Genomic DNA, 27,783 nt, shown 5'->3' on the forward strand with positions numbered 1-27,783 from the left:
CTAAAGCAAGAACAAAGGTACAAAGCAAACGGAGACTGTAAATTTAAATATGTTGGTCAGAATTACCACACCGACAAAGCGCATTTGAACAGACTAGAAGAAGAGAAGAGACTGATGAGTGGATATCCGTGGGAGGCCATCCTGGGGAGGGAAACAGGTGCAAAAACCCTGCCGTGAGAGTGAGTCTAGCATGCTCAAGGAGAAACAAGAAGGGCAGTGTGGCTGGAGCGGAGTGGGCAATGCAGAGGGTACAGGGGATTAGGCCAGGTTGTGCCAGGCCTGTCTGGTGTTTATGTGAGCTCAGAAGCCATGGGAGAGTTTTTTTAATTAATTTATTTGTTTATTGAGAGAGAGAGAGAAAGAGAGAGAAAGGGAGAACCAGCAGGGATGGGGCAGAGAGAGGGAGGGGGACAGAGGATCCGAAGCGGGCTCTGTGCCGACAGCAAAGAGCCCATTGTGGGGCTGGAACTCAGGAACGGTGAGATCATGACCCGAGCCTAAGTCGGATGTTCAATTGACGGAGCCACCCAGGCACCCCAGCGGTGAGAGAGTTGTGAGGAGTGACAGGATATGGATTACATTATAGTTGAATCATGTTGGCTGCTCTTTGAGAGCAGTCTGGAGGTGCAACTGCGGAAGCAAGACAACTGGTTAGGAATTTCCAACAATAATCAAAGTGAATGTCAGGGAGGCCAGAGAGACAGAGGAGACAGTCTTGAGAAGTTATTAATTCTGGATTGATTTTGCAGGTGGGGGTCAATAGGATTTCTTGATGGTTTGCATGTGGGTGTGAGAAAAGAGAAGAGGAGTCAAGGATGACTGCAAAGCTTTTAGGTGAGCACCTGCGTCATGAAGTTGTCATTCACTGAAACAGGGGAGGCTGTGAGAGCAACAGATTTGTGGGAAGTCCAGGGAGTTTGGTTTTAGACCTGCTGGGTTTGAGATGACATTTACGACATCCAGGTACAGGTTGAGCAGGCAGTTGGTTGGATATACAAGTCTGGAGTTCAGGAGCAAGGTTGGGACTGCACATATTTGGAAGGTCATCAGTGTACACATGTTATTCAAGCTCCAAGACTGAAAGAGGTCACCAGGGGAATGATTATGGATAGAGAAGGGGCCAGGGGACTGAACCCTGAGCAGAGGAGTCAGTGGAATGCAAGATGAACTCTTTCAAAGGCTGCTGTTTGCTCAGCTCAGATGAGGCTTGAAAACTGGTCCCTGTGCACAGTGGTGTGAATGTCATTGGTGAGCTGACTAAATGCAGTGTCAGTGGAACAGTGGTTTGCCGGAGTGGAGTGGGTTCAAGGACAAGGGAGGGGGAGTAGTTGGAGATAGCAAGTAGTCAGTTTCTATGTAAATGTCCTATTTTTTTGTGGTTGTTAACGATAAAAAAAGTTTTAGGGGCACCTGGGTGGCTCAGTTGGTTGAGCGTCCAACTTTGGCTCAGGTCATGATCTCACAATTTGTGGATTCGAGCCCTGAGTTGGGCTTTCTTCTGTAAGCACAGAGCCCGCTTCGGATCCTTTGTCTACCCCACTCCTCTACCCCTCCCTGGCTTGGACTCTCTCTCTCTCAAAAAAAAAAAAAAAAAAAAAAAAAAGGTTTTACTAATTATAACAAGAACTGAATTGTTACTGAATGCACCTTGTATTATAGGTCCTGTGTTATGCACTTTATACATTAAAAAAAAATTATTCCTTCCAACAAAATGTAGTTCACAAATAAGAAAAGTGATATTAAAGATGTTAACTTTCCCAAGGTCACATGTGTGGTAAGGGGCACAGTTGAAATTTGAATTTAGGTTTGTTTGACTCCAAGCCTTCATCCTTAACCACTGTGCAACATGGCCTTTAGCTATTACACAGCTGCATTATGTAGCCAATTAAATATTAAATAGCCACATAAGAGTGATTCTTTCCTGAGGTTAAAAACTAGCTTGGAAATGTTAAAAAACAAAATTTAACCAAATAAACTTCAAAGATCTTACTGTTTTTGTTCAACAATTCATGAACGAGGTGGCATACCATCTAGCAAATAAAAAGAAACTCTGAGGAACTAGACAAAACAGAAGATTTTTATAGGCAGAAGGAGGCAGGACAAGAAACTTTCTAGCAAAGATTGGATTGTTTTAGGCAAGGTCACCTTCCTTGGGGAAGGCAGGGGTCTATTAGACAGATTACCTCACTAGCGCTGACTAGGTCATTCCAGATTGACTGGCCTAAGATTCCACTCTTGGGAGAGATTGAAGCTGTCATTAAGAAAAGTATTAAGTCTTGGTTTGGTGACATGAGCTTAGCACAAGTGACTCCATTTTGGACCTATGTGTATTTTTTAACAGAAGAAGGAATGCAGAAAGGTAAACATGTGTCTTCCTCTTCGTTGGTCAAGATATTTATTTTTTATATTTTTATTTTGGAAAGAGAGAACATGAGCAGGGGAGAGGGGCAAAGGGAGAGAGAGAGAGAGAGAGAGAGAGAGAGAGAGAGAGAGAGAGAGAATCCCAAGCAGGCTCTACACCCAGCACAGAGCCCAACACAGGGCTTGATCCCATGACCCTGGGTAGGATCATGATCTGAGCCAAAATCAAGAGTCACAAGCTCAACCGACTGAACCACCCAGGCACCCCTGGTCAGAGTATCCTTAATCTCTGGCAGATATAAGAGGCAGAACTGAACAGGGCTTATCATTTCAGCTGTCAGCCAACTCACAAGTCACCATCCATGAAACCCTTTTCAATACAAAATGGCTTGATAACCAGTTTTAGCAATATTGCTAAATCAAATAACTTGGAAAGAAATTCAGTCCTATGAGCATTAATGAAAATGGAGGGCTGACATATGTCTATAAATCCAGTAAAGCACATACAAGGAAGGAGAATAGCTTTTTTTCCTTATCTGGTCATCTATTTGCATGATGAAAAGCAGTGGTACGTACTTACCCCTCAGCAGAGAAGGGTTTTGGAAGGGAAAAATTTTGCAATACCCTATAGGCCCACTCCCTTTCCACACCCTCCATTTAATTTTGACTAATATTTTTATTTACCCAGAGCTGTTGAACACTCTGTCTTGGGCTCAGTGGGATAAGATAAAAGTAACATCAAACTGAATTGTGATGAACCACCATATGGCTCTCAAGATAAGCACCTGAGTGTTATGTCTCTGTTCTGGAAGCCTGAGCTTTATAATTCTGTTACACCTGGGTCCAATACTTAAGAAAGTATCAAAGTATCAAATAGACCTTCCTTAGAAACTTCTGAAAATAGTATCCTATTTTTTTTGTGTGGTGCAGGGGAACAAAAACACTGCAATTCAATATTATAATCACATATTAAGGGAAGAAAACTAGAAGAGCTGAGTAATAATAAATAGTAACAAATAGGGGAGCCTAGGCAGCTCGGTTGATTAAGCACTGGGCTCTTGACTTTGGCTTAGGTCAGGATCTCAAGGTTTGTGGGACTGAGCTCCGCAGTGTGGAGCCTGCTTGGGATTCTCTCTCTCCCTCTCTTTCTGCACCTCTCCCATTCCCATGCCTTCTCCCCTCTCTCTAAATAAATACATAAATAAATAAATAAATAAACAAACATTAAAAAATAGTAACAAATACTAAGGTGATCTTACAAATTAGGTAATGTATGTAAAATCATTTGGGGAGTTTTTAAGAATTCACAAACATGGGCTAGTGTTATCAGGTAAACGAAATCAAGGGATATCATGGCTACAGCCTAGAGTCTATTGACCAAGCACTTACTTTTAGTTTTATGGAAATAAAGACTTAACAGTGAAAATCTTTGCATTTGTAAAGCACTTCTCATTCTTCTAAAAAAGCTATATAGGGGCGCCTGGGTGGCTCAGTCGGTTAAGTGTCCGACTTCGGCTCAGGTCATGATCTCGCAGTTCGTGGGTTCGAGCTCTGCGTCGGTCTCTGTGCTGACAGCTCAGAGCCTGGAGCCTGCTTCACATTCTGTGTCTCCCTCTGTCTCTGCCCCTTCCCTGCTCATGCTGTGTCTCTCTGTCTCAAAAATAAATAAACATTAAAAAAATTAAAAAAAAAGCTATATATGTACAAGGAAAGAAATTACAATATTATAACATTGTAAACTATGCAAAGTATCTCTGACTGTTAGGCCCTCAATTCTTTTTCTCAAAGGCAACCACAGTTTCTAGTTTCTTATGTACCCTTCTGTATATATACATATCTATTCATATTTCTTACCTATATCTCTGGAATAAAAATAATTGGTTCTCACCTGATAGTTTTCCTTTACTCTTTCACATTTTGTAGATTTTGGTATCGTAATCGTACTCTATTCTGAAAAATAAATGGCATTATTTTTTTCTCTGAAAATATGCAAACAGTTCATAACTATGTGAATATTTAAGTTGCAGTTTTATCTTCGAAAATTCACTTTACAATTTATCAAGGCAATATGCCTGACACCGTTAGAGGTCAAAACCTTACGATCAGTGTTTGCCCAGACAAAATCCTTAAATGTTTGCTGCTCAGGGTTCTTTCACTCACTGCACTCAGTAGGAAGTCAAAACCTGGTGAGAAAGCAGTGCTGACTAACTTAACACCGGGCTTTTGATGAAGCCTGCTTTCCTGAATAGACCTCACGGAAGTTGTGTTAGGTCACTTGCCTTTGATTCCTGAGTCTTTCTTCTTTATATAGTCCTTAAATATTTTATGAATCAAGCAAACATTTCAATACAAAACTGAAATACACAAGCTGGGGAAGGAGAAGAAAAATGAAGTTCCCATATCTTTTGAATATGAAGCTTCGATTTGAGGCACAGACATGCACTGCATGATGTTTACCATTTCATTTCTTGCCGGGTACCATGAACGTTTTTCCCTGACTTACCTCGATGCTCCAGCAAGGACAGATCTGGCCAGGGGGGTTTCATACTCCTTTGCCAGCTGGAGAACACTTCGATGACTCAGGACCTTCCTTCTGGCTACTGGTCAGTAGTCTTCCAAAACGTGTTTGTTTTTTAACAATAATCTGGTAGTTTTTGAGACCTTTGGAAAGAATAAAATGCAACCTATTACAGATGTAGGGAGGAATCTTTGAAAAATAAAGATTCACCATATTTATATCATCAATTTTATAATTTAATGGGAGAAAGGACAAAACACAGCTATTATGAATAGTTAAAATAACAGATTGCATTTACACATAGCTGACGTATTTCAGGAAAGTGTGTGTAGAGCCCTCTGACATAGGACTTCCTCTTACTCCAATGTCCCCGCTACCCCCTTTCCTAAAACAAGAAGCCATTGACCTCATTTGTTTCTAAAATGAAACTTTCTCACTGAAAACTTTTGCTATGGCTACATAATGAAAATGCAACCATCACTGTACAAAAAAAAAAAAAAAAAAAAAAAAAAAATCCCAAATATTCATATGGATTGTTTGGGACCAGGCAGGTAAAACAATAGCCAATTGCATCTTCCCCCTTTTCACCTAATTGTTTTTGGTCATGGAAAGACAGGCAAAGCTTGGCTGAATACCAATCATTCATTCTCTATGGTTTCTCTTAAGGTTTCACCCTGCAGAGTGTGCTGGAATAAAGAAGTTCAAAATGACATTAGAAATAATGCTACTAATAATAGTATTTTTTTTAAATGTTTTTAATGTTTATTTTTATTTTTGAGAGACAGAGAGAGAAAGTGAACACAAGTGGGGGAGGGGTAGAGAGAGAGGGAGACACAGAACCCAAAGCAAGCTCCAGGCTCTGAGGGCTTGAACTCATGAACCATGAGATCATGACCTGAGCCAAAGTCGGATGCTCAACTGACTGAGCCACCCAGGTGACCCACTAATGATAGTATTTTAACTGGAGAAAAGGATTTCTGGGATTCTGTAAAACTGGAGAAAAAGAACTGAAAAATGGGATAAAATGGAGTTTGTCAGACACATAGGATACAGGATGAAAAAGATCATGGACTCAGATATAAAACAAGAATATGTTAGGGAGGGCACTTGTTAGGATGAGCACTGAGTGTTATATGTGAGTGATAGATCACTAAATTCTACTCCTGAAATTATTATTACAGTTTATGTTAACTAACATCGATTTAAATTTAAAAATAAATTAAAAGGGTCATCTGGGTGGCCCAGTCGGTTAAGCATCTGACTTCGGCTCAGGTCATGATCTTGCAGTTTGTGGGTCCGAGCCCTGCGTTGGGCTCTGTGCTGACAGCTCAGAGCCTGGAGCCTGCTTCGGATTCTGTGTCTCCCTCTCTCTCTGCCCTTCCCCCGCGCCCTGCTCATGCTCTGTCTCTCTCCCTCTCTCAAAAATGAATAAATATTTTTAAGGAAATTTTTAATTAAAAAATAAAAATAAATTAAAAATAAAAATAAAATAAGCTTTTAAGTTAGATATAGCAATACTTAGCTAATCCCAAATAATCTCATTTCAAGATCTTGTTTATATTCAACTGCTTCCTATTCAAAAGTTACATTAAAAGTCAATGGATTTCTTTTTTCTTTCTTTTTTTTTTTTTTTTAGTCAATGGATTTCTAAGGGTGCCTGGGGGGCTCAGTCGGTTGAGTGTCTGACTTTGGCTCAGGTCATGATCTCACAGGTTTTGAGTTCGAGCCCTGCACTGGGCTCTCTGCTGTCAATGCAGAGCCTGCTTCAGATCTCCACACTCTCTCTCTCTCGCTCTCTCAAAAATAAATAAACATTAAAAAATAAAACAAGAGGGGCGCCTGGGTGGCTCGGTCGGTTAAGCGTCCGACTTCGGCTCAGGTCATGATCTCACGGTCCATGGGTTTGAGCCCCACGTCGGGCTCTGTGCTGACAGCTCAGAGCCTGGAGCCTGTTTCAGATTCTGTGTCTCCCTCTCTCTGTGACCCTCCCCCGTTCATGCTCTGTCTCTCTCTGTCTCAAAAATAAATAAACGTTAAAAAAAATTAAAAAAAAAATAAAACAAGAATATGAAGCTACTTAAATTAAGTGAAAAGAGGGGAAAAAAAAGATGCAGTCATACCTGAGTTATGATCTCTACCTCTTAATGATTATATAAATCCAATACTGTATTTAAATATGCTACAGAAATCGGGGCACCTGGGCATCGGTTAAGCATTGGTTAAGCATCGACTTCGGCTTAGGTCATGATCTCACGGTTCATGGGTTTGAGCCCCGCGTCCGGCTCTGTGCTGTCAGCTCGGAGCCTGGAGCCTGCTTCAGATTCTGTGTCTCCCTCTCTCTCTGCCCTTCCCCCGCTCACACTCTGTCTCTCTCTCTCAAAAATAAATAAAAAACGTTAAAAAAATAAAAAAAAAATAAGTGTGCTACAGAAATAAATAATGGGTTGACTTTCACTTTGCTCTACACCAAAGACAGTGTACCATGTACAGTGTAGGGGAAAAGCTCCTACTTACTGTTTCCTTTCTTTTCTGAGAGTACAGATTGTTTTTTTTCAGTTCTCAGGAGAAAAAAAACTACCAGATTTGTGTGGGCTGCCCTCCTCTCACCTCATCCTTAGACCTGGTTTAAGCTTTAATCCTCGTCCCTTCAAAGAGTACAGCATTTCAATTCATTTCAGAGCACAGGATTGGTGCTGATGAAAATGGGACCAAAATAAAAGAAGAGAGATTAGTGATGCTGAGAAATGTCCATTGTGAGCACTGCAAGAACCCTGAACCAGCCAGCCAGGGCCTACTGAAGCTGCCTGCTGCTATTTCCAGGAAATTGTACTGTAAATTGTACAAAGTACAGCACTGGAACAGAAGGGAGTAGGGTATGTGTCATCGACTATGAAGATGGAGAAAAAAAAAATTCTGTGTAAAATAAAGTAAGGACTCTCCAAAGAAAATAGAGATTCGGACATTCAAATATATATGCACTTCCCACACCCACACGAACTGGGCGAATAAAAAAGAACTCCTTAAAACCTAATTCAAAAACAGTGTGCCAATTACAGGCTGTACTCTTCTACAAGACAGATAATAAGTTATATGCCCTGCCCATGACAGCGAAGACAATTGTTCCAAAGATCTGGTCACCAAACGCTTTGGAAAAAAAAAAAAAAAAATCTGAGCATAATTACATCAGCATATGGACTCTGGAAAATTTCTTCTACCGTAATAAGTTCAGATGGACATTTCCTGTTTCACGTTTCTAGTACACGTTGTCTTTTAGACAATAACAGTGTGAAACAATAGTTTGGCATGAGTTCAACGCATACTAAGAAATGCCCTGACCCTTGAAGGCTGGGATGAGTCAGCCTTAAATGGCAAAGAGAATAAAATTTGAGAAGCCGACACATCTCTGACTTCAACCTTGCAAATTCCTTTACCAGTAAAGAGTTCTTATGTTTAACATTTACATTTAGACAGACAGCATTTAGGCTTGTTTCTGCATAATCTGGCTTTGAAAAAAATTGTTTGTAAGGCAAAACTGCAATACAGAAAAAGGATATGGTGGCAATTCCTCTCAAACTGTTAACAAGGACCAGCCTTTGCTTCCACTATTCAACCTCCTGCCCCTCTTCTGCGTAGTCAGTCCAAGTGAAAATGGGCTTCCCTACCACTCATCAAGCCTTGCAAACCCCTGGGAATCCTTACCCTTTCGATGGGCCTTACTACTACTTTGAACACCATGAGACAGAGCCAGTCAGTACTGGGCCTCTCTTAAACTTGGTAGTTCTCACATCCATCTTCTCTGACGTTCGACTGGGACCCTCAGTACATGTTGGCATCAAAGCAACCTATGCCAATTTAACATTTGGACCAGTCATTTCCAATGACATCTCTCATCTCTAATGTTCTGCCACTCAGTTAAGAAAGTAGATGAAGAGGGCATTCTGAAATCAGGCCGAGCCTGCAGAGGCTCCAACAGTGAGACCAGCATTAGGAGGGGCAGAATCTGAGATGAGAAGTTGCAAAGTGGTAAGGATTGACAATGGGGGGAAAGGGCAGGCAATGACAGGAGGGTTGTCTTTTAGCCAGTGCTACAGAATTACCAGGATGAGAGAGCCAGAAGTCAACCTTGACCAACCCTTCTCTTTCACTTTCCACATACGACCAATCCTCAACTTCGTCTCATTTTTTATTCTGAACGACAAAAAGACCTGCTATTTTTCCCCCTAAATAATTCAGTTTTATTTCTTAAACATTGTAAACGATCTATGTCTATTTTCAAATTTCAAAATAATATAGAAAGATACAGAGGAAAAAGTAAAAATCATCTCCAACTCCACTCTCTAGAAATAGGCACTGTTTTAATATTTTGTTGAAAAGCCTTACAGATATCTCTCTCTCTATATATATACCCATGCACATTCCTGCACACTCATATAGACATTTTACAGAAAGTGAGGCATATTATACAGAGTTCAATAATCTTTTGTTTTCATTTAGTAGTGGGTCATGAGTGTCTTCCTATTTCAATTAATATAGAGTTATACAATCATTTTTAGTGGTTGCACAATATTCCATTGAGGGGATATATCATAATTTATTTAACAAATTTTCCATTGAAGGAAATTATTATTTTTTTCATTTTTGACTGTTATTGACAGTACTAATACTAATATCTTGTACATGGTATTATGAGACCTTCTTTTACTAATCTGATAATGAAAAATAGCTCTCATCTTCTCATTTCTATTTTTTGATCTTTGGTAAGGTTTTTAACATTTTGCAGACCATTTATATTCTTTGACAAATTGCTGTGTCTATTTTTTCTAGTAGAATGCTTTCTCTTGGTGAGTCATAATCCTCTTTGTATATTAAAGATATCATCATTCATAAATGTGTCACCCATTTTTTCCCAGTTTGTTCTTTGCTTGTTAAACTTAATTTTATGATTATTTTTGCTGAAGCATTCAATTTTTACAGTCTAATTTATCAGTAACTTAATTTTTGATTTAGGCCTACCGATTTAATCTCCTAACATTCCTACCAGCACTACTCAGATCCTTCGTCATCTTTCTCTCAGATAACTAGAAGAGTCCAAATTGGCCTCCCTCTCTTTGCCTCCTAATATCTACACTCCACGCAGCTGTCAGAGTGGTCTTTTTTAAAAAATATTTCAAGGTGTTTTATTTATTTTTGAGAGAGAGAGCAGGGAAGGGGCAGAGAGAGAGGGAGACAGAGGATTCGATGTAAGCTCTGAGCTGAGAGTGGAGCCCTACGTGGGGCTTAAAGTCATGAACCATGAGATCATGACCTGAGGCAAGGTCAGATGCTTAAGTGACTCAGCCACCCAGGTGCCCCAGAGTGGTCTTTTTAAATGAAACTGTGGCCAGGTCATCTTCTGCTTAAGACTGCTCAGTGGTGTCTGTCTCAAATTGGGTATTCATACAGCTCTTCCAGGAGTCGAGGAAATAACAACTAATATTCCTGGAGCATTATTTATTTGTGAAGATTTTTAAAGAAGAAAGCACAATATTTTTATTTTAAGAAAGACACAAATATATTATAGAGCAGGATTCAAACTTCAATCGAATTTTTAAAATAAACCAGAATTTTCAAAGGAATATCAAGAATTTAAGTGGCGATGGTTTAAAGGCAATAGATATGGAGAACAGAGCTTAACCTCCTTCACATGTGTGGCACGGAGGACCTTGCATTCACCAAAATCCATTGCCTTTTCCTTCCAATTGCATAGATTTCCCAGCCTCCCTTGGAGTCGGGTGTGATTATGTGATTGAATTCTGGCCAGTGGAATGTGGGAAGTCAGGGCGGTCATATGACTTACTGTCCAAGTCAGGACATGGCTAAGAGTGAAAGAGGACAGTATTAATTGTTGCCCTGGGAATTCAGGCATACATTGGGACATATGATCATCACTGGGAGATGTGATGTGTGCCTTCCCAAGATGGGTCCAGTCCTAACTCCCCCGTCTCTTCTATAGTCGGCTAGCAGATGCAGAAGCTGCTAGCAGAAGACTCAATGCTCTGGCTAGAACCAGAGGGTGGAAGGCTTGCACCAACTGCTTCCAGGAATGAGAACTTCACTCCTAGCATTTCAGACCCTTGTTGGTGACACCAGTTCTTATCCTGCTAGTACAACACGGAGCACAGGGTTTCCCGTGGTGTGGCCTCTCCCCAGCCCTCCAGTCTTACCTTTCATCACTCTCTAGCTGGAACATAAGCTCTAGCAAACTGAATGGCTCTCGCTCATACATTTCCAAATACCTGTTAAGGTGTCAGTCTCTGCCACTAGTTAGAGAACTTCTTGACAACAGCAGCAGCATCATAGATTTCACGAATATCTTTTGGATGAGGAAATATTTAGCCACATAAGAAATGAAATCTTCCAATAGTAGCATTTCATGTCCAGAAACAAAACCATCAGAACTATACAGCTCATGGAAGATCTTATATCTGCAAAGCCATGTTCAAATTCAAGATTTTGGAAAAGGAGCTACACATTTTTGTAGCCCTCAAATATGAATGCAAAAATATCCTTCCTCTTAGACTTCACCATTCCTTTATCTTCATCTCTTGCCCATCCCATATGCAAACACACACACACACACACGCACACACACACACACACACACACTCGCTTACCTCCTCCTGGGGGAATATTTGACTTAATTAACAATAGTAGAATAAGTTTGAAGGAAAATAAAGAATTAAGATTCTAAGTTCAGATCCTAATGCTAGCCAATAATCCCTACATGAGGTGCTGTGGCCCAGCAGGGGGATTTACCGCTTCTGCTTCCCAAGATGATTAAGAGTTGATGTATAATTGACAATGATGTACACTAGAGCATGTTATCAAGAAAGGGGTTTTGCCTGCATGATTTAATTAACATTAATGGTAGTTAAGCTGCACACACAGACCATAATGTTCTTTTTGCTCTAAGAGAAAGGAGGGGCTTTCACTACCTAGATTGTAAAATATTGATTAATTCATATATACTCAAATATTCATCTAAAAATGGAATAATTCAAGCTGTCAGTCCTTCCCCCTCATCCACATACAAAAACACAATGGCAGTCCTGAGAAGAATAAGAGTGATGAGGGGGTGGAAACAAGGAAGGAGGGCAAGAGCAAAGAGAGGAAAACACAGCAAATGAAGTATGTCAAGCTACACCCACAGACACACAACACCCACACAAAATCATGCACACTAACACACACACACACACACACACACACAATACCCACTCTACTAATTAATGCAGCTTTGCTTTCACGTCAAATATTAGGGAAACATTAATTAGAGAGAAATCTCATTAATCCATTTCCCAGTTCATTAATTATGCATCAATGCCAAGTTTTTGTTGGCCTGACATAAAATAATCCTATTCCAATGAAGATCTCATGCTGCATATTACACTACAACTATGGGGCTTTCCTGACTCTTTGGGATCGTATTCGGGATCCACTCAATTCATATGTTGTATATATTTGTGTCCTCTAATAAGTATTCTGGGATTAGGACATGTCTGTCCTTTAAGCTAACAACTATTTTTCAGCTAATACTTCATCCATCTTTGTCACAGTTACATTAGGAATTCAGCATGAAAAAAAAAGCAACACAACATTGTGAATATAATTAATGCCACTAAGTAATACACTTAAAATGGTTAAAATGATAAATTTAATGTGATATATGTTTTACCATAATAAAAATATTTTTAAAAAACAAAGGAGAACAGATATAGATTTTTTTAAAATTTTTAATGTTTATTTATTTTTGAGGAAGAGAGAGAGACAGAGTGTGAGCAGGGGAGGGGCAGAAAGAGAGGGAGACACAGCATCTGAAACAGGCTCCAGGCTCTGAGCTGTCAGCACAGAGCCTGACACGGGGCTCGAACTCATGGACCACGAGATCATGACCTGAGTCGAAGTCGGACACTTAACCAACTGAGCCACCCAGGCTCCCCCTGCGATTTTTTAAATTTATTTTTAAAATTTTATTTAAATCCAAATTAGTTACCATACAGTGTAAATAATGGCTTCAGAAGTAGAATTTAGTGATTCATCACTTACATATAACACCCAGTGCTCATCCCAAAAAGTGTCCTCCTTAATGCCCATCACCCATTTAGCCCATCCCCCCACCCGTAACCCCTCCTGCAACCCTCAGTTTGTTCTCTGTATATAAGAGTCTCTTATGGTTTGCCTCCCTCTCTGTTTTTATTTTATTTTTTCTTTCCCTCTCTTATGTTCATCTGTTTTTGTTTCTTTTTAAAATTTTTTAAATGTTTATTTATTTTTGAGAGACAGGGAGAGAGAGAGACTGTGAGCGGGGGAGGAGCAGAGAGAGAGGGAAACACAGAATCGGAAGGAGGCTCCAGGCTCTGAGCTGTCAGCACAGAGGCCGATGCAGGGTTCGAACTCAAGAGCTGTGAAATCAGGACCTGAGCTGAAGCTGGACGCTCAACCAACTCAGCCACCGAGGCACCCCACCCCCATCTGTTTTCTTTCTTAAATTCCACATATAAGTGAAATTGTGATATTTCTTTCTCTAACTTATTTCGCTTAGCATAATACACTTTAGTTCCATCCACGTTGTTGCAAATGGCAAGATTTCATTCTTTTTGATCACCAACTAATACTCCATTGTATATGTATACCACATCTTCTTTATCCATCCATCCATCTATGGACATTGGGCTCTTTCCATACTTTGGTTATTGTCGATAGTGCTGCTATAAACATTGGGGTGCGTGTGTCCCTTTGAAACAGCATTTTTGTATCCTTTGGATAAATACCTAGTAGTATAATTGCTGGGTCATAGGGTAGCTCGATGTTTAATTTTTTGATGAACCTCCATACTGTTTTCCAGAGTGGCTGTACCACTTTGCATTCCCACCAGCAGTGCAAAAGTGTTCCCCTTTCTCCACATCCTCACCAACATCTGTGGCTTCCTGAGTTGTTAATTTTAGCCAGATAAAAGCTATAGATTTTTGAAAAAGTTAAGCTATAGGGGGACTATAAATATAAAAAAATTAGCTTATGACAGCAAGTACTCCCAAAAGACCTCAGAATGTATTTCCTTTTGTGCAGAGGAAATATGAGTTGAACTTCAGAGCCCAGACAAACTCACATGTGCTATTTGCAAAGAGATTTTGGAAAAGCAAAGATGTTTGGCCTCAACAACAAATATTAACTGAGCATCCATAAGAGTTTTAGCACTGTACTAGTTAATTTGGGACTACCTATATTTAACTATGTTTAGTCTCCTAACATATTCTTCTCTATATTCCTAGCTGATTCCTAGAGGGACTGGATGGCACTACTCCCTCTGACCCAACTACAAGTAAAGGTTAAAAGGTTTACTAGACTTGGAGTAAGTAGATAAAAGTTAGGAGCTTCTTCCATGAATGGTTGGGGCTACTCTTTCTACAGTGAATAAGTCTCACTTTTGAGGAGAGTTTCAGATCCATAAAGTACTCCATACTTAATAAATACTAAAGTGTCACACTTTCAGTGGGTACACAGTAACTGTAACTGACTCAGTAACCTGTCCCAACCCTTTAATCAAGATATCCAGTATTAAATGTCACCAAATCCTGTCTTCAAGGTGCAAACTGATTGACTCTGGAGTCTGGAAAAGAATTTTCTACTTAATATCACACAACTGAATTTGCTGCAAAAATGTTATATGGAGTTAATCTGAGGTGAAATTTGGGCCAGTACATCAAAATGAGATTGAAATAAGAAAGAAAAGGGGCGCCTGGGTGGTTCAGTTGGTTAAGCGTCTGACTTGGGCTCAGGTCACGATCTCACCGTGGTGGGTTTGAGCCCAGTGTCGGGCTCTGTGCTGACAGCTCAGAGCCTGGAGCCTGCTTTGGATTCTCTCTCTCTCTCTCTCTCTCTCTCTCTCTCTCTCTCTCTCCCTGTTCCCCCTCTCCCCGCCGCCCCCGCTGGTGCTCTCTCTCTCTCTCAAAAATAAATAAACATTAAAAAAACATTTTTTTTAAAAAAAGAAAGAAGAAATAGAAAAAGATACAATAAAGTCTCTCTTAACAATTATTTGATTCTTCTAATTCTTCACCATGGAAATATTGCTAATTTGTATATTTATTTCAAGAAAAATAAACTACCAGTACCTGAAGAAAATTACACACAACTGTTAGTTAAATCCCACTAGTTAGTTTAACTAGTTGTTAAATCCCACTAGTCACTTTTCCTGAAACTTCCTACAAGTCTTAATCTTATCTACCATTTTTACCAACAAGCTGATTTACCTAAATTCTCTTCTTCCATTTGTATACATATTTATCCAATCTGCCTTCTCTGGTGAGGGGTTGTTGTCTGTGATCAGTCCAGCCTGTAAGAGACCAAGAAAGAAGATAGAAGATAGAAGGTAGAAGATAGAAGATAGAAGATAGGAGACACAAGATAGAAGACAGAAGACAGAAGGGGCACCTGGGTGGTTCAGTTGGTTAAGCATCTGACTTCAGCTCAGGTCATGATATTACAGTTCATGAGTTTGAGCCCTCCGTTGGGCTCTGTGCTGACAGCTCAGAGCCTGGAGCATGCTTCACATTCTGTGTCTCCCTCTCTCTCTGCCCCTCCCCCACTTGCTCTCTGTCTCTCTCTTTCTCAAAAATAATAAACATTAAAAAATTTTTTGAAAAAAGAAGTTAGAAGACAGAAGACAAAATTGCCTTTTGTGCAGCACTGAATCCCGTGTGGAATGAGACAGAAAGCACCAAATGTTATCTTCAGGAAAGACTACTGAGAGAAGTACCTCTCAGCATACAAATGCTCATCAAAGCAAGTCAGAAGGTGCGTCGCAGATTAACGAGATCCTTGTTGGGGAAACAAGTGGCCAGAGAACAAGAAGCAGCAGCAGGTCCAAATGGGTGAGCTGCATTTTTGTATGTTTCTTAGCATAATGCTGTGTAAGCAGACCCAATTTATCTGACCAAGAGGGTTAGGACAGATGATGTTCTAATACCCTCAACATGGATCAACTAATATTTGTGTAGCATTTTTAAGTTCCCCAAGAAGTTTCAATTGTATCATCTCAAATGTCCCTTGAATCAATCCTGTGATGTAGATATTAATAATATCCACATTTACAGGTTAAAGATAGGAATGAAGACTGTCATTCCACTATAGAAACAGCATCTGGAGCTTGGCCTCCACTCATCAAGTCATCTAGAAGCCACCATGTCTCTGTCTAGATGCACGTTGGAGTAGCCAGTCTAATAATCTATTTCCTGCTGACCACCTACTGACTGGATAGTCAGAGAAGCATCTGTAATAAGAACTGCACTCAGGCTGAGAGGACAATGAGATCTGGGAGATCTTGGTGAACCTTCTGAGATCTCAGTGTCTCACTTAAAAGGTCCTAAAAGAAAGGTAGTGGGAAGGAGTGGCCAAGTATGAGACCTTATTAAGTTGTCCGCTGATAAATCTCCAATTTTTAATGGAAAGATTACAGAGTGGGATGCCTGGGTGGCTCAGTCAGTAAGTGTCCAACTCTTGATTTTGGATCGGGTCATGATCTCGTGGTTCACAGGTTCGAGCCCCATGTCGGGCTCCACGCTGATAGTGCGGAGCTTGTTTGGGATTCTCTCTCTCTCTCTCTCTCCCTCTCTTTGCCTTTTCCCCACTTGTGTTCTCTTTCTCACACTCTCTCTCTCTCTCAAAATAAATAAGTAATCTTAAAAAAATAAAATAAATAAAATTAAAAAGTGTTAGGGAATAAATCATTTTTAAAACTAAAGAAAGGGGGCGCCTGGGTGGTTCAGTTGGTTGAGCATCCGACTTCGGCTCAGGTCATGATCTCACAGCTCGTGAGTTCGAGCCCTGCATTGGGCTCTGTGCTGACAGCTCAGAGCCTGGAGCCTGCTTCTGCTTCTGTGTCTCCCTCTCTCTCTGCCCCTAACCCACTCACATTCTGTCTCTGTCTCTCTCAAAAATAAATAAACCTTAAAAAAAATTTTTTTTAAAAACTAAAGAAAGGTTACAGAGTGATTTGGGGCATATAACTCAGAAGCAATGGAAAGGGTTTAAGAAAATTCTCATTTAAACAAACAAAAAGCCCTCCTTCCAGAGCTATCTATTTATGTACATGAATAAGGCTTCTTAGGATATACAACTACAAAAATAAAACTAGAGGTTTTATTGATACCAAACTTGTCTCATTCTAGCAAAAAGCAATAACTATTCATGAATAGATACATTAAGTGTAAAAGAAAATAAAAGCCCTAAAATAAAAGGAAAAAAAGGTAAAATTTGAAAAATTTAAAGCCTAATTCATCTCACAGCCATCTCATTGAGATGTATTTCTAATAAAATTATGTATACCTTTAGATCAAATAGTAAAACTTCTTTTGATCAACTGTATATTAATAATAATTGTAATGGTGACTCATTTCAGAAAATGTTTGGGCCTCATGGTTACAGGAGATATTTTTAATTTTAAATCTTAATCTATAGAAATATTTTTGTTGAAATAAAACATAATAGGTTCATCAATAAAAGATATTCAAGCATAAATATATATTATATTAGAATAAAATTCCATAGGTGAAGTGGAATGAAAGCATAAGTTTAAGGGGGAAAATGACAAAAAAATAAATAAATAAAAAATAAAATAAAATGCAATAAAATGCTCAGATTCAGTATTAAGGAGGGCACCTTTTGGGATGAGCACTGGGTGTTGTATGGAAACCAATCTGACAATAAATTTCATATATTGAAAAAAGTAAAATAAAATGCTCAGATTCATAAAAAAAGGGGGGAATGACATAAATATCTGTAAAGAAAGCTTAATGATTTACTTTTTAAGTGGATGGTTGGAGTGGTAAATTGCCATGGTATTTAGATCATGTTAATTACTATTAAGAAAGTAATATAGCAGGTTTATTTTTTCAGTAGAATTTTTACAACATGAAGAAAATTTCATCCTCTGCAATTATTAGTACCATAATAAAAATTTTCAGCTGTCATCAATGTGCAAGAGGGGCACAGGGTGCCTGGGTGGCTCAGTCTGTTAAGCATCCTACTTCAGCTCAGGTCATGATCTTGCGATCCATGAGTTCGAGCCCTGAGTAGGGTTCTGTGCTGACAGCTCAGAGGCTGGAGCCTGCTTCAGATTCTGTGTCTCCCTCTCTCTCTGCCCCTCCCCCACTCACACTCTGTCCCTCTCTGTCTCTCAAAAAAGAATAACTGTAAAAAAGTTTTTTTAAGAGGAGCACAAACCTTTTCAAAATTCTCTTAGGCTGTATGTGAACTGGAAAGTTTAAAGATCACTAATGTCATAGGAACACATCACTTTGTCTAACACATACAAGAAATGCAGATTTTTCTAAAATCTGATGTAGGAGGCAGAATATCTAGCCAAAGAGTACAAACTCATAGCAATTCATTATTAAAGCAAACATAACTACTGAAATATGTATCTCAGTGAATTCATGTCTCCTACAATTGTCCGATTCTTTCATGACTACATTTGAAAACCAGTTCATTGGGTATATCAGGCAAGAAATAAGAATGTGAGAAGCTGATATAAAATAATCACAATTTTGTGATTTGTAGTGATAAGCCACACTATGACAGATGAAATTCTGTTACATAATAAAGGAACAGACATACACATGATCACATAACCCTTGACCCCTAATATAACTCACCTGGCTCACACGTGGGATTATATCCGTTTTCCAAGAGTTACTCCTAATGACTAATCGGGAAGTTACTTACCCCCATGGAATGGCATACACCTAAATAAAAAGGCTGACATTGTGCACAGGAACAACAACACATCAAACAGGAAATGACAATCTCTACATGTTTTAATTTATCTTTGGGGCAAATTGACAATAAACCATCAATGTTAAAATGGAACTGAATTTTAATGAAAATTCAGGGGGAAAAGTATTTAAAACAACTTTGCTGGGGCTATTAGAACATGGAGTTCTGTTACAGAAGTGCTTGGAAAAAAGCTTGATAATCTAAACACACTGAAACTCCCTAGTGTAAAACTCTCTAGGCTAAATTATGGGAAAAGCCAATGTCGTATCAGCACCAAACAATCGTCCAGCATCAGAATGAAAAGAAGGAAATGTTGTTCTGAATAGCTTGCCAAGGCTAAAGAAAAGTAGAACAGTTGCTGAAGACGGATTGGTTGTGAGTAACAGACCAAAAGGATGCATTCTAATTTGTGTTTGCCACTTCAATTTTGAAACAGGTCATTCTCTTTAAACTTAGGGTAAATACAGCTGCATTAGAGAAAACCAGAGACAGTGAACGAGAAAGAGAGAGGGAGAGAAGAAAAAGGATGTAACAGGTGACAGTGAGAAAAGCATTTTAGTTTTTATGTTTCTCTCAGTCAATATGTCCCATTACCCTTTATAGGTGTATGAATGTTGTTTTCCCTTTTTTAATTCTTGGTGTGAGACAAAGATTAGGTTAAGTATAAAAAAAGTAATCAGGATACTCCCAAAGTAAACCAGGGATTGACAATGTATCTCTTATGTAGTCTTTAGTACGTAAACTTTGCTTTGAACAACTTGACTGAGTATCCAAAGGAAGAATTTGTAAGCAAAATTACTTGACAATTTAATATAAGGCAGTGGCTACCAAACTTTTTGGGTGGAATGATTTTTAAGGTTATTATAAGGGAAATTTAAAAAAAAAAAACCCACAAAGTTTAAGGGAAAGCTACACTAACTCTCCATGTATCCGTCATCCAGCTTTAAACAATGATCAACTCATGATCAATCTTCTGCCATCTACCCCAGGCTATTGCGAGGCAAGTTTAAGATATGAGATGATTTAGTTTTGTTTTTAATCTAAAACATTTGAGGGTACTCCCCTGTCATGTTACAGTGGTTGAATTTTAATATTACTCAGAGTAATAAAATGTACATGTATATATGGATTATTGTCCACTCCACACCCACTTCTTTGCTACGACCCCTGTGCTACCATTCCCAGAGGTCTGTGGCCCATGGCGGGGAAACTTCTGGCATAATGACAATAGCTGTTAACAGCATTGAGAAATGTGCTTATTTACTAGCACCTTTACATATACTCACAACACAAATACAGCTAATATTTCTTTATTTCTCAGGAATATACTTGTCACTACAGGTTTACAAACAAATTATAAAAAATTGTGTTAGAATTTTTAACAGAACTTTTTTCCTCTTTGCCCACTAACCCGAGCATTTCTTGCCTAACATAGAACAAAGAACTAACACAGGCCACTGCTTTCTAAAAGTTGTTCCCCCCAACAGCTGTTTAGGGGCCTTTATGACATTGACATCACCTATGAAAAAAAGTCCAGATCTTTGTGGGCTGGAAATCCTTGCACAATACAGCTTGAGAGTTGGCATGCTTGTTGGCAGGCTCCCCAAGAAGCTAAGGAACAAACGAGCAAAGACTGTGTTCACACACTTGGAAGTGACAATTGCACACCAGAAGCCTTGGTACACCCTGCACATTTCCTTTCTAGAAAAGACTAATAGTCAATGCTATTAGGCCAGAACTCCTCTTATACATGAAATTCGCTTTTGTAACAAGAACAAAAAGGAAAAACGCTTCCCTCTTCTCCATATGAGAGGGATAATTTCTTTAATTTCCTTGGTAAGGGGCATGAAAGCAAATCTTTCCTGGTTTCTGCTTAGAGCACACCTCATGTAGTACTCATTAATGCTAAAGGGATTTACATATTTTAAGAATAGTATACTGTATCTCACAATTATAAATATCATTCAGGAAGTTTGTGAATGGATTACTGGTAGACATTCAATCCGGGTCAATTTCAACCCCTAAAACACTTATGTTAAAATGAACAGAATTATCTCCACTAAATCATATTCAACACTAATTTTAGCTGCATAAAGAGAAAAAATATGAGTGTTACATTTACACTTTACTTGAGAAAAGCAATCCACTCAAAATGAATTATCTTCCTAGTTTTATGGGATATTCTGTTTTGTAATTATACATTTCTGAACAAAAAATGTCATCATTTGAAGATTCCAATTTTGGCCTTATTTTTCTAAACATGTCCATCATGGAGCTGAGCAAATAGAATACGTAAGACAGCAAAGTCTTGCTTACATAGTATAATGTTTTTCTAAAACAGTTGAGATGTGAAAGAAGGCAATCTGGTTTTCAGCCAGGGAAATTATTATCTGCTTCATATGTACCGTATTAATTAGATTAACCCAAATCCTAGTAGTTTGCATAATTGTATTTAATTTGCCAGAGGGGTCAAATTATAGCATTGGACCTCTGTAATGCTGTTTAGTCAGCAAAACCATATCACATTCTAAAGAAACTGAAATGCATTTGTAATCTTAGAATAATAAAATGCGGTCTTCAGAGTCTCAATTTGAATAGAACTCCGCCCCCCCCCACCCCAGAAATGCACCTGGCAAATATTTAAATTCATGAAATATGGTTAAACATTAATTAGAAGTTTATTTACTTCACCCCCTTCCAGTTTCCTGTCAATTCCTCAAGTGTATTTTCTACTCATGTAGCTAAACTATCATTAAAATATAAAATTTCAGACACTGAGCTTCTTTGTCCATTAGTTCTTTCTTATGGGCTTAATATGTTTCCTCTATATTAAATAATTTTTTTTCACTCCTCACTTCTACCCCTCAGAAATAGGGTGGAATATAAACACAAAGAAAGCAACTGAGGAAGAACTTTTGGAACTTGTTTATAATGGGGACCAGAGGATCACTAAAATTCTAAGAAATAAAAAACGTGCTGTATAAGAATGTCAGGATGTTTGGCTAAAACAACCTTCTTCCAGATTTTATTGAATGTTAGACATTCAAAAGGTGCCCAAGCAAACTTTGCAGTATTTGGTATTCAGTGACTTTGGCTTTCTCTGAGCCACTTGGTCTCCCACCAGCCACCCTGAAAATCCACCAGCCGGGTCTACTCTGGAATTCTGTATTATAAAAAAAAGCTTGGCCCAGTTCTGGGTTAGTTCTCAGCTGATGTAACCCCTGTTTAAAGCAGTGATATATTCAAACACAGATTATCACCAGAACCACTCAAGGCACCTTTGACAAAATACAGATTTCCAGAGAACCAACTCAGGTTTACTAAATTAGAATCTTAGAGGTGGAGGTTAACGTGGTGGTAGGGTGAGACAGAAGCTAGGAATCATATTTTTTAAAAAGTTTCCCAGAGAATTTTTTTAATGTTTATTTGTTTTTGAGAGAGAGAGAGAGGATGAGAGGGAGGGACAGAGACAGAGGGAAACAGAGGATCTGAAGCTGGAGCCTCACTGACAGTGGAGAGCCTGATGCAGGGCTCGAACTCACCAACTGCAAGATCACGACCTGAGCCAAAGTCAGACGCTTAACTGACTGAGCCACCCAGGCACCCCTCCCAGAGGATTTTTTAAAAACAGTTTTATTGAGATATAATTTGTATACCATACAATTCAGCCATATAAAGAATACAATTCTGGAGTTTTTAGTATATTCACACATATGTACAGTCATCACCACTGTCAATCTTAGACTGCTTTTATCACCTCACAGGAAACACCATGCTGTTTAGCTACTATTCTCCTATCCCCCCATCCCCACCTTCAGCTCTAAGAAACCATTTCTGATTCTACAGATTTCCCTATTCTGAATTTTCATATGAATGGAATCATATAATATATGATTTTGTGTCACTGACTTCTTTCCCTTAGCTTAATGTTTACAAGGTCCATCCAAGATGTAGTGTGTATTAGTACTCCATTCCTTTTTATGGCCATATAATATTCCCTTGTATGGATATACCACCTTTTGTTTATGCATTGGTCCACTGATGAACATTTGGGTACCAGAAGATCTGCTCATTAGTCATATTTGGTAACTATCAATAGAAAAGGACCAAGTGTTGACCTCAGGGCAGTTCCAAGCTCTCCTCACAAAGCAGCTGAGGGTTTTGTACTGCAAGCGGGGAGAGGAGCATGTCCTGAAAAGCAGGACTGAGGATGGAGTTCTGACTCTGCACTTAGTCATATGACCTGGACAGTGTCTCTCTCTTTTTCTTTTTAAGTTTATTTATTTTGTGTGTGTGAGAGAGAGAGGGCTAGGGACAAAGAGAGAGGGAGAGAGAGAACCCCAAGCAGGCTCCATGCTGTCAGTGCAGAGCCTGATGTGGGGCTCCATCCCATGAACCGTAAGATCATGACCTGAGTGGAAATCAAGAGTCTGATACCCAACCAACTGAGCCACCCAGGTGCTCCTGGGCAGTGTCTTTCATTCTATCTCCATTTGCTCATTTGTAAAATAAGAACAATGATTTCTACTTTATGGAATTGTGAGGATACATGGGACAATCTGGGTAATGTGTCTAAAATTGCCTACATGACAATTTTATTTTGTACATTTAGTATTTTATATATGGCAGCAATTATTCTTACTTTCATTTTCTGGGTTGAAGTAAGCCAAAACAATGCTTACATATAGAGTTATAGAGGTTGGATAGATTATTTTCACCTAGAAAATAAATTATTATAAATAAAATAAGCCTCTCCAAGTCATAAGTAAAAAGACAGATTGGAAAGTGAAATTCCTTTATTTTTTTAACTGAAGTCAAAGTAATGAATAAAGACCACCTTTTCATTTGAAAAAAAAAAAAATAGTTGTTTTTGTTTAAGAGTACAAATCAGGGGCATCTGGTTGGCTGAGTTGGTTGGACGTCCAACTATGGCTCAGGTCATGATCTCACAGCTCCTGAGTTCAAACCCCGTGTTGGACTCTGTTTTGAGACCTCAGAGCTTGGAGCCTGCTTTGGAGTCTGTGTCTCCCTCTCTCTCTGCCCCTCCCCTGCCCTCATGCTCTGTCTCTCTCTCTCAAAAATAAACTTTTAAAAAATTAAAAAAAAAGAGTACAAATCAGATTTTTCTTGTTTCATTGCATTTTCAAAGTCTACATATTCTGCACATTCTATGAATCTTTTGAAAGTTCTACCCATATAAGTGCATGTATGGATATATGTGTACACACACACATGAACACACATACAATTACAGTCAACACTTACTGAACCCTTGACATATGCCAGGCGATATACTTTATGTGCATTCATACACATATCCTTCCAACAACTCTCTGTGGTTAGCTAAGGAAGTTGAAGCTCAGAATTGTTAGGAACCTTGCTCTGGATCATATAGCAGATGAGTAGCAGAGCCCAAGCTCCTAACCACGACACTTGTAGTAGTTTTTCCTCCATATGTTTGTATGTAAGATTATGGAAAAGATATTTTTTGTGAACTACAGAATGATATTTCTACAGCTTGAAGGAGCCTTTGACAGTTACTAGTGAAATCCCCTTAATCTACAGGTGAAAAGACAAAGCAAGGCATTGAAATGGCAAGCCCAGTATATTTAGTTCAGTCTCCTATCTTCCAGTCTGGTCTCTGCACTGCACTACACCATCCAGGCACGAAGGTTCCATGTCGTTTCTTAAAGGCAATGTATTATGAGAATGCCAAGCATGTTTAGGGTACTTATGCTTTTATGTGTGCCTTAAGGATCCTTACCTCACTCTCCTGCTGGAAAATTCCCACCCATTCTTAAGGCTCAGCTCAAATGTAACCTTTTCTATGACAATTCCTTTCCTTTTATAAAGTTCAGTCCTGGTGTCCTTCTTTTTGTTCCCAAAGTACGTTGCACTCCTTATACTATTGCATTTTGAGCCCTGTTTAAAGTTTGCACCAGAGAAAAGCAGCATTGTAAACCAGCAGCACTGGTTTTCAAAGAGCTCTGTGGTACCTCTTTACTAGAGACCCAGGGATTGGGGAAGGAAGGAGCTCTAGGTTTCGCACTCTGATTAATCAAAGAAGTTCTGCTTTTATCTGTTTGGTTTATTTTCATCCCAACTTTGATCTATTTGGCTTATTTTCATTTCAATAATAAGATTCTTGATAGGAAAGAAAAAAGTTGAAAACCACTGGCATAGTTGAAAGACCCTGAGCTTTGGAGTCAGACAGGACTGACCCTGAGTCCCACTTATGCTACTGCTATCCCAGCTGCACATTCTTGGTTCCAATACTTAACCACTTTGGACTGTAGTTTCTACATCTGTCAAACTCTGCAGTGTTGGCTGGAGGGTAAATAAACTGTGTGTAATAGAATTGTGCTTGACACACAAAGCCTGGATAAATTATTCCCTCCCTTATTTGTTATAATTATTTCTTTATTTCCCTGCAGTTTGTAGGATCTTTACATTCTTTCTACCTAACATAGCCTAGCTCAAATAGGCATTTAATGCATGTTTTATCAAGGGAAGCAAATGTGATGGGATGCTAAACTGTCTTCTTTTTCCTTTTTTTAAAAATAGCTTTATTTAGGTATATTGGAAGGTTTTTACATCCCTGTCTCCATAATTCATAAAAGGAGGGAAAATTAGTCAGGAGATGGGATCCTATAACAAAATAGTTTCAATATTGAGGATAGGGGTGGATTATAAAAAGCTTTGAATGCTATGTTAAAATTTTAAATTTAAAGTTTTGAAAGGTAGAGGTGTGACAATAATTTGTTAGCAAAAGAGATAATGTAGTACAGTGATTTTTTTTAAGTTATTTTTTTTAATGTTTATTTATTTTTGATAGAACACAAGGAGGGGGGAGAAGAGAGAGAGGGAGACACAGAATCCGAAGCAGGTTCCAGGCTCTGAACTGTTAGCACAGAGCCAAATGCAGGGCTCGAACCCATAGACCATGAGATCATGACCTGAGCTGAAGTCAGTTGCCCAACCAACTGAGCCACCCAGGCACCCCAGTAGTACAGTGATTCTTAACAGAAGGTGCTGGAGTATATATATAGTAGTTGAAAGTGTGGAATATGAATTCAAATCACAGCTCTGTTACTTATTAGCTGTAGGACTGTGAGCAAGTCACTTAATCTCTTTCTTTCATCGGTAAAACTGGTTTAACAATAGCACTTACCTCAAGTGTTGATATTCAGATTAAAAAGTTAACATACATAAAGTACTTAAGATAGTATCTGGCACATAGTCAGCAGCATATAAGTGTTATAACAATGATAAGAGGTAGCTTTATTATTATTATTATCACATGCCCCCTAAAGGCACATAAAAGGAAGATTACAGAATCACTTGGTCCACCTTTGAGGATTCAGAATCATCTGAGATTCTTTTATAAACTTAACAGAACTTTGTGTTGGGAGGAAGTGCCATTATGAGGCACTCTTACTATTGGAAGTGTATTGTATTCCTCAAGTATGTTAGGACAAATAAAAAGTTGAGAATCTCCTCTGTCCTGACAACATCGAGGAGGGGTTGTAGTGGAAAGAGTCTGGAAGTAAGGAGACGAGTGAGGAAGTTACTACAATAGTCCAGGAACTTAAATCAATAGTCCAGACAAAAGTGAAACACGACCACCAGGGAAGTCTGACTTAGAAATGTCTTGGGGGGCGCCTGGGTGGCTCAGTCAGTTAAGTGTCTGACTTCCACTCAGGTCATGATCTCGTGGTCTGTGAGTTCGAGCCCCACATCGGGCTGTCTGCTAACCTTTCAGAGCCTGGAGCCTACTTCAGATTCTGTTTCCCCCTCTCTCTCTGCCCTCCACCCTCCCCAACCCCTCCCCCCCACCGCTCGCACTCTGTGTCTCTGTCATTCCCTCTCTCTCAAAAATAAATAAACATTAGAAAACATTAAAAAAAGAGAGAAATATCTGGATTAAATCAGATCCTCATTGGAGACTGCCTAAAAGTAACTTTGAGGCTCTTAGGAGGCCTAGAACTAGCCCTTTCCATTGATAGGATACTCCAAGGTTTGGAATGGAGTGAGTTCCCAGTCGGACCATTTACTCCTGGAGACTTGCTCTAGTTCAACTTAAACATCTAAGGCAGTTTGTAGGATCCAAATATCAGACTATGATGTCAGGAGGCCAGGAAGCTTTCTATGCTGGTTGACATAGTGACCCAGTTAGGAGAGGCCAACAGACCTTCTAGCAACAGAAAATATTTCCAGTAAGCCATGCTTCATGATGGAGGCTTTCTTCAATTGGCTTTAGTTATGAGCTGTTAATCAGGAAGCATGCAATTTCAAGAGCTATAAACCATCTATAAGGGAAAAAGTTTGGGAGGAGATTTTGCTGGAAAAGAACCCCAAACATGTGTAAAGTATGGTTCTCTCCTAGAGCCTTATTCTGAGTCCCCTCCATGTGCTTCCTTATGTGTGGTAAGCAGAATAATGCTCCCCCATCATCCCCAAAGATGACCACATCCTACTCTCTGGAACTTGTAAATATGTTGCCTTACATAGCAAAAGCAAATTTGGAGATGTGATTGAGGTTATAGACCTTGAATTTGGGAGAGTATCCATCCACATTACCTTGAATAATCCAGGTGGACCCAATCTAGTCAGAAATCTTCTTCCAGCTGTGATCAGAGAGGAGCAACAAAAACTCTACCCACCACTGCTGGCTTTTAAGATGGAGGGAGAGGGCCATGAGCCAAAGAATATACTAGCCTCTAAAAGTAGAGAATGGCCCTTGGTTTACAGCCAGGAAGAAAATGGGGCCTCAGTCCTTCAACCACATGGAACTGAATTCTGTCAACTCTTGAATGAGCAGGAAAGTGAACTCTCTTCTAGAACCAAGAGAAAGGAAAATAAGCCTGAGGACACTTTGATTTTAGCCTGGTGAGACCCATACTGGACTTCAGCCTACAGAACTATAAGATAAAAACTTTGCATTGGGTTAAACCACTAAATTTGTGATAATTTTTATAGCAGCAGTAGAAAAACTAACACTTCACATTACTATATTTTGGAATAAAAATTATTTCCAGTGGGCTGTGGAAACAGAAAATGTAATTTAAAAGTAGTTATTTTAAATTAAATAT

At 39.1% G+C, this 27,783-nt stretch overlaps 1 long non-coding RNA gene across 3 annotated transcripts in view; it reads right to left on the reverse strand.

Moving 5' to 3' along the window:
• Window positions 1-27,783, reverse strand: part of LOC109271935 (uncharacterized) — a 196,464-nt gene that overhangs the window by 50,133 nt on the left and 118,548 nt on the right. For all 3 annotated transcript variants that reach the window (XR_002082173.2, XR_002082174.2, XR_002082172.2), the window contains exons 3-4: window positions 4,865-5,022; window positions 4,250-4,311 (exon numbers count right to left, since the gene is read on the reverse strand). This is a non-coding gene — a long non-coding RNA (uncharacterized LOC109271935). The remainder of the gene's footprint in view (window positions 1-4,249; window positions 4,312-4,864; window positions 5,023-27,783) is intronic.

Source organism: Panthera pardus, unplaced genomic scaffold (assembly GCF_024362965.1).
Source record: "Panthera pardus isolate Hobbes unplaced genomic scaffold, ASM2436296v1 HiC_scaffold_11, whole genome shotgun sequence".
Lineage (NCBI taxonomy): Eukaryota > Metazoa > Chordata > Mammalia > Carnivora > Felidae > Panthera > Panthera pardus.